At 38.7% G+C, this 6,633-nt stretch overlaps 1 pseudogene; it reads left to right on the plus strand.

Annotated features, from left to right (window-relative positions):
• The first annotated feature begins 321 nt into the window (after window positions 1-321).
• LOC141502670 (mitochondrial import inner membrane translocase subunit Tim9 pseudogene) lies at window positions 322-626 on the plus strand (annotated as a pseudogene).
• The last annotated feature ends 6,007 nt before the right edge of the window (window positions 627-6,633 follow it).

Here is a 6,633-nt window from a genome sequence, read left to right on the forward strand (position 1 = left end):
ATCACAGCAAATGCTTTGCAATGATTGTCCCTCTTGCCAGTCTTTCTCCCTTGGAAACTCTGTCCCATAGAATTCCTTGTTTCCTTCCTTCTATTAGAAGGCTTATCCCAGAGACCCAAACTGCTAGGCTTTTCCATTTTTAACACTGCTTTCCATCAGTCCCATATCTCTAGTGTATTTTCTCATTTGAATATCTGTTGTCACCACCATTAGAATTCTTTGGGGCGCTAGGAGCAGCACGTGTGCTATGGAGCTTTCATCCCCCGGACCCGCATCCCTGGCTCGGCTGTCCAGCTAGGGAGCCGTGTGAGTGCATGCATGATCCAGCACGTTACTGATCCACATATCAAAAGACTATGGCTGCACAAATATCAGAAACTGATCAAATTAAACAGTTTAAAGAATTTCTTGGAACTTACAATAAACTCACAGAAACCTGTTTTCTGGATTGTGTTAAAGACTTCACAACAAGAGAGTTCAAACCAGAAGAGACTACCTGTTCAGAACACTGCCTACAAAAATATTTTAAAATGACACAAAGAATATCCTTGAGATTTCAAGAGTATCATATTCAAAAGAATGAAGCTCTGGCTGCCAAAGCAGGACTCCTTGGCCAACCACAATAGAAAAGTGTTTACGGATGGATGTTTCCATAAAGCAGTACCAACAGTTGTTGCATTGGAAGTGGGATTTCTTTTGATCTTAAACTGTTGTGAATATTTTCACCATGTCAGTGATTGTGAGCATTTGGCAAGTGGAAATCATTGGAGAAACAATGTGCTTCATACCAGGAATAAGCAAAGTACAAGACCTTGTCTTATTGTGCAATGAAAATATTAAGATATAATTTTTGTTGGGGCCTTAAAATTCACAAGTCTAGCTACTTAATTAGCAAAATAAATGATTCTTTCTTCAATTGTGACTGATAATTTTAAAACAAAGTATGTGTTCAATCATGTATAACATAAAAATTATTTTTATTACCAAAAGTAGAATAAGTGGCAATATTTAAGGTTCATATTTTTTATCAATAAACAGATGTTTATACTAAGAATTACCATAGTATCCAGAATGGAGTCTTATCTGGACATATAGCTGAAATCTTTTTCACTCAGGATCATCCTCAAGGCATTGCTGTTCATTCATTTCTGCCTCAAATTGCTGGTAAATATACAAGAATTATTTACTGATTATTTCAGTGCACATGCTTTTTTCTCCTTCATTCTCCTTCTTCACTCCCTCCCTCCCCCTTTCTGCTTTCCTCTGCCAGCATTAGACTTTTTCTTTTGCCTCTAGTGAAAATGCCAACTGTGACTAGATTAAGAAGTGTGTCAGCTGACAGCATGCTCTAAAGTAGAGTCCATGGTCTTCACACAAACTGATTTATTACACAAACTACACATGATTAGGTCAGACCATCAATATACAGTTCATTTGTCACCATTTAAATTGTAGGTTATCCAGACTTTCTCTCTAAATATGCACAAATGAAAAAGTAAACCAAAGCCTAAAATAGTTCATTGGCAAAAAATGAAATAAGTATCTGTGAAAAGGCATGGCTAACAATTATCCTATTTGGGTAAATTCCACTTGATACAAATATGATGTAGTTAGAAAGACTAGATTTTTAGGTCTAAATTTAATAATAGTGATTTGTGTTTCACTAATGGAAGGAAAAAATATTTTAATTTAATGATATAACTTGGGAGGAAAGGGAAAATCATGATAAATTGACATATACTTTTTTTTAAATTTCCTTTAGAAACTGAACTTCATTATCCAGCTTAGACACAACTGCTAATAAAATCCTGAAGTGTAAAATAAAATTTGACAAAGGGCAGCTAGGTGGTGCAGTGAATGGAGCACTGGCCCTGGAGTCAGGAGTACCTGAGTTCAATTCTGGCCTCAGACACTTGTTCAACTCCCATTTTGTGTTCACCTAAAACAAAAGCATGGTGGTTTTGAATAAAAGTTACAAACTTGTTTTAGAATATCAAATTCTTTTACCACAAAATGCCAGTATTCTAAACATTTTGGAGTACAGCTTAACGACAACTGTCATTGAAGATGGAAACCATCTGTTTCAAATGCAGTAAAGGCAAGATTCCCATCATATGTAGTATCAAATAGGAAAAATATTACATGAGAATTTGCACAACAAAGCCTTCTAGGACCTAAAAACTAAAGTGGAAAAGAAGGCTGGTGGAGCTCACGCTGTTGCAACACAGTTTGGGAACATTGACAGCCATTGGCTTTAAATATTGTTGGCTCTATAGTGTTGTACTTTAGTTGGTTTAATAAAAATAGAGGGATAAAATAATCTATTTTACAATTCTGCCATTTTTCATTTAAGAATTTTGAAATATACATAGACTATGGGCTAATGTTAAGGTTTCTTTTAGCAGTATATGTATGCTTGATATATCTTAGATGAAACAACTGGCCTGTCAGTTTTAAGAAACAGGTAATAAATTCCATTATCAAATACTATCAAACTAGCATCCTTTGTTAATTTATACATAGGATATGGGATAATGTTCAGTTTCTTTTAGCAGTATATGTATGCTTTTATGTCTTAGATAAAACTAAACTGACTCATTGGTTCTCAGAAATATGTAATGAATTTCATTATTAAATACTGACCAACTAACAAAAAAAAAGAATTCTTTGGGGGAGGGACTATTTTTGCTGCTTGCCTTTACACCCAGAAAAATCTACATATAATATATAGTCGGGTCCAAATGAGGAATTGCATTCATGTTCATTAGCTGACTGATGGCATAACAAATCATGTGGACAATTTCCTTCCAACCTAATCCTGACAGCAAAATCATACTACTCTTCCTATGTTAGCCTGTAATCCTCTCAGCTCCTGGGGTTTCCTTTTCCTAGAATATCCTAATCCTCTAAGTCTCTGCTCACTTTGAAAAATTCTTCCATGTGCCCACCCTGCTTCTCCTATTGGTGAGTTCCTCCAGTTTCCTGGAAGGGCCAGACCTCTCTGCATTCCATTTCTGACCAACTGGATTTTAAAGACATCCTCACCCTCTTTTGTGTGTTGTTCTATCCCAAGTTCCTCCTTGGCAGGTGCTTTCTTTTTTCTAGGCAATTGAATCCCTGAGTGCTTACCTAGAGCTATGTAAATGCTTCCTTTATTTTTCCTTGTTGTTGTTATTGTTATTCATCTTTCTTTCTTGAAGAGGATCAATGGCATCAGGATCCTGATGTCTTGACTGGGAGTGAGAAAGTCTCTCCTACAAAGTCATCAGTCTCCAGAGGCCAGACAAAGGTCAGGACAATTAACCATGACCCTGGATATAGAGGGAGACCTTGCCCTAGTTGAAGCTAGGTCTTTCCCATGTGTCAATTAATCTGAGGCAACAGCCATTAAAGTGTCTCCCGGGATAACTCAGGTGTGCATCTGGACATTGACAAGAGTCAGATCAAATAGAGATTAACATGTAAGGCTGTGAAACAAACACTATTGCTTTATTCTTGAATACTAAGACTTTTATATCAAAACTTATATCAGATATAACAGGTTAGATGAAACCCCGCTGCATAGCTTACAATATTTATCCTTTGAAGTCTGCAGACTTCCTTAACAGAAGTTTCCCATACACCTCTAGCTCTGCAGATGTTTAGGTCAGGCTTCACTAGTGAGCCAACAAAGTCCATTTAATGAGCAAGAATACATGCTTATCTCTGGTGGCCAAGGTCACCAAAAATATGTGTATATCACTCTTAGGAACTGGCCCTCGACATTAAAGACTAGGTCAAGTTGACTAGTCAAGTTGGCTAGATTTCCTCTACACACACACACACACACACACACACACACACACACACACACACACACACACTTAGTCTGTAAGGGGTCAGAAAAGAAACAATTGCTGGTTATTCACTCTGAACCATCAAAAGCTACACAATGAACACAGAGGCTGAGGCTGGGACCCATTTTGGGTCAATGAGTGAGTCAGTGATTCGAATGGAAAGGCACAATCAGTTTCTTTTTGACAAACTGGGATAATTCACTCATATATTCTGTAAGTTTTATTTTGAATTCCTTTTTCCTACTCTAATGGAGCCTAAATAAGAAGAAATCAACATGGGGACGGGGAGATTAAAGAGAAGGTAGATTTTTTAAAAAATGAGAATAGAGCATTTCTCTATTTAAAGAAATCTTGTGTTTTGTTCAATTCCTGTTGTGTGCTATTGTGTGCTGTCCCCTATCAATGTGTCATAATCATGCCATCAGGTAGCCAGCTAACCTGCCTATTACATGTAATATATGGTGAACCTCCTCCTTTTGGAATCAGGAAGATCTGACTTCAAGTGTTGCCTCTGAAACCTACTTGGTGCCCAGGAGTAAATTCTTCACTCAGGAACCTCAGGTTCCTCATCTGTGAATCTGATGGACTCCAAGACCTCTCAGGTCTCTTTCAGCTCCAAATCTATGATCCTGTGACCATCCTATGACTCAAGTCAGTGATGACTGAGACCCCTTCTGCTAGCCTTTACTTCCTGATTGATGCTCATATTTGTCCCTGGTGTGCTGAGTCACTTTCTTCTCTGAAGTCATCTGTGCCTAGTGGCCAGATAAGGATCAGGTTGTCTGGAGCTGGCTCTGGGTATGAGGCAATCAGGGTCCAGTGACTTGCCCAAGGTCACCCAGCTAGCAAGGAACATATCAAATGACTGAGGCAGAATTTGAACTCAGGTCCTCCTTATTTCAGCACTGGCTCTCTACTTTATGCACCATCTAGCTGTCCCTTGATTGCCTCTCAATGAACCAAGCACAAGTGAGACTCAGATGAAGTCAGGAATGGTCCAGCAGTGAACAGGTAACCAAGGAGTGTAGTGGAAAATATTAAATAAGAAGCAGGTTGTTGAAGGAAAGGTATGCATGAGAGACTTTCAAGCTTCCTCTGAATTCTTACCATTTTTCACTACGACCTGAAGTCCAAACTGTCAACAAAACAATAAATTGATTCTGGGTCTTTGTTTTTATACCTCAGAAAAACACAAACATGGTGAAAATTTAAATGAGCTGTTCCAACAGGCTCCTGAGGAACAGCATGGCCTTAGATGATGTAGTGGATAATTAACTGGATCTGGAATTGGACAGACCTGTGTTCAAATCCTGTTTCAGATATTTATTAGTTATGTGACTCTAGATGAATCATTTAGCTCAGTTTCCTCAAATGTAAAACAGAAATCTTAATACCTAATACCTATCTTCCAAAGTTATTGTGACGATTCAGTGAAATAAAAGCTGTAAGGCACTTATCAGAGGAAAGCCTGGGGCATAGTGTGAGCTTCATGCTTCTTCCCTTCCCTTCTCCTAGACAGTAATGTCAAACAAGTGAAAGTCCTTATCACCTAGGCTGTATCTGCACTGCTGAATAGAAGTACCTTTGTACTCTCTGATGCCAACCTTCTGGTTGTCATTCAGTCTTTCCAGTTTTGTGCCATTCTTTGGGATCCTGTTGGGGGTCTTCTTGGCAAAGATACCAGAGTGGTTATTCACTTCCTTCTCCATCTCATTTTCCAAATGAGAATACTAAGGCCAACATCATTAAGTGACTTGTCCAAGGTCATATAGCTAGTAAGTGTCTGAGAACATGTTTTCACCTCAAGCTCTAGATCCAAGACACTATCCCTCTCCCACAGAGTTGCCCCAATGATAATCCTGTGAATGTATGAACCTTTTTTGAAATTGCTATCTCCTCTCCAAAATGAAGAAATCACCCCAGAGAAATTCAGTCAGAGTTTGGGAAATGCAAATTTGTGGGAAATTATCCTTCCTATCAGAGATGGGGTCCTAAACCATAATTTCCTGATTCAGGAGCTGCACACAAAAGAAGCTCTTTCTCACCATGTAACTTGACTCTTCTCTGAAACTGAAATTTGCAGACAGTTCCCTAGCCCACTCAGACATTAGGAGACTTACCCAGGTCCCAGAGCCAGTATGTTTCAGAGAGACAGGACTTCATCTCTCTATCCACTATCCCATGGTTCTTCCCACTTACAAATATTAAACTGAATAATAGTTTGAAAGAGCTACAACAAACATAGTTTAGGGTACCAGAAATGTGTGGTAGGGAGGTGAAAATACAATGAGATGAGGTAGACTGGAGGTTTTGGGGATGAAGTGAGACTTGGAATGTTTTCTGTTTCTGTGTTACAAAAGCATGCTTCGGGGTGGCTAGGTGGCGTAGTGGATAAAGCACTGGCCTTGGAGTCAGGAGTTCAAATCCAGTCTCAGACACTTAATAATTACCTAGCTGTGTGGCCTTGGGCAAGCCACTTAACCCCATTTGCCTTGCAAAAAAACCTAAAAAAAAAAAAGCATGCTTCTCAGAGTTTGGAGATAAAGGTTGTATGGCCCTGCTCCCCTTCCATACTGAAAATTTACAAAAAGGCTGATGAGTATTGATAGTGAATCAAGTTCAAGGCATCCCATTCCACCATGGCCCCATCAAACTTTCTGTTCAGCTCTGGTTATTTCAACAGGAACATTTTAAATTCCCATTTCATTGAAAGTCCATCTTTTCCCCTGGAAGAGGATGTTCAATTTTGCTAGGTAGTTGATTCCAAGTTCTTTTGCCTTCTGGAATATTATATTCC

The sequence above is a fragment of the Macrotis lagotis genome, chromosome X (genome assembly GCF_037893015.1).
Source record: "Macrotis lagotis isolate mMagLag1 chromosome X, bilby.v1.9.chrom.fasta, whole genome shotgun sequence".
NCBI classification, from domain to species: domain Eukaryota; kingdom Metazoa; phylum Chordata; class Mammalia; order Peramelemorphia; family Peramelidae; genus Macrotis; species Macrotis lagotis.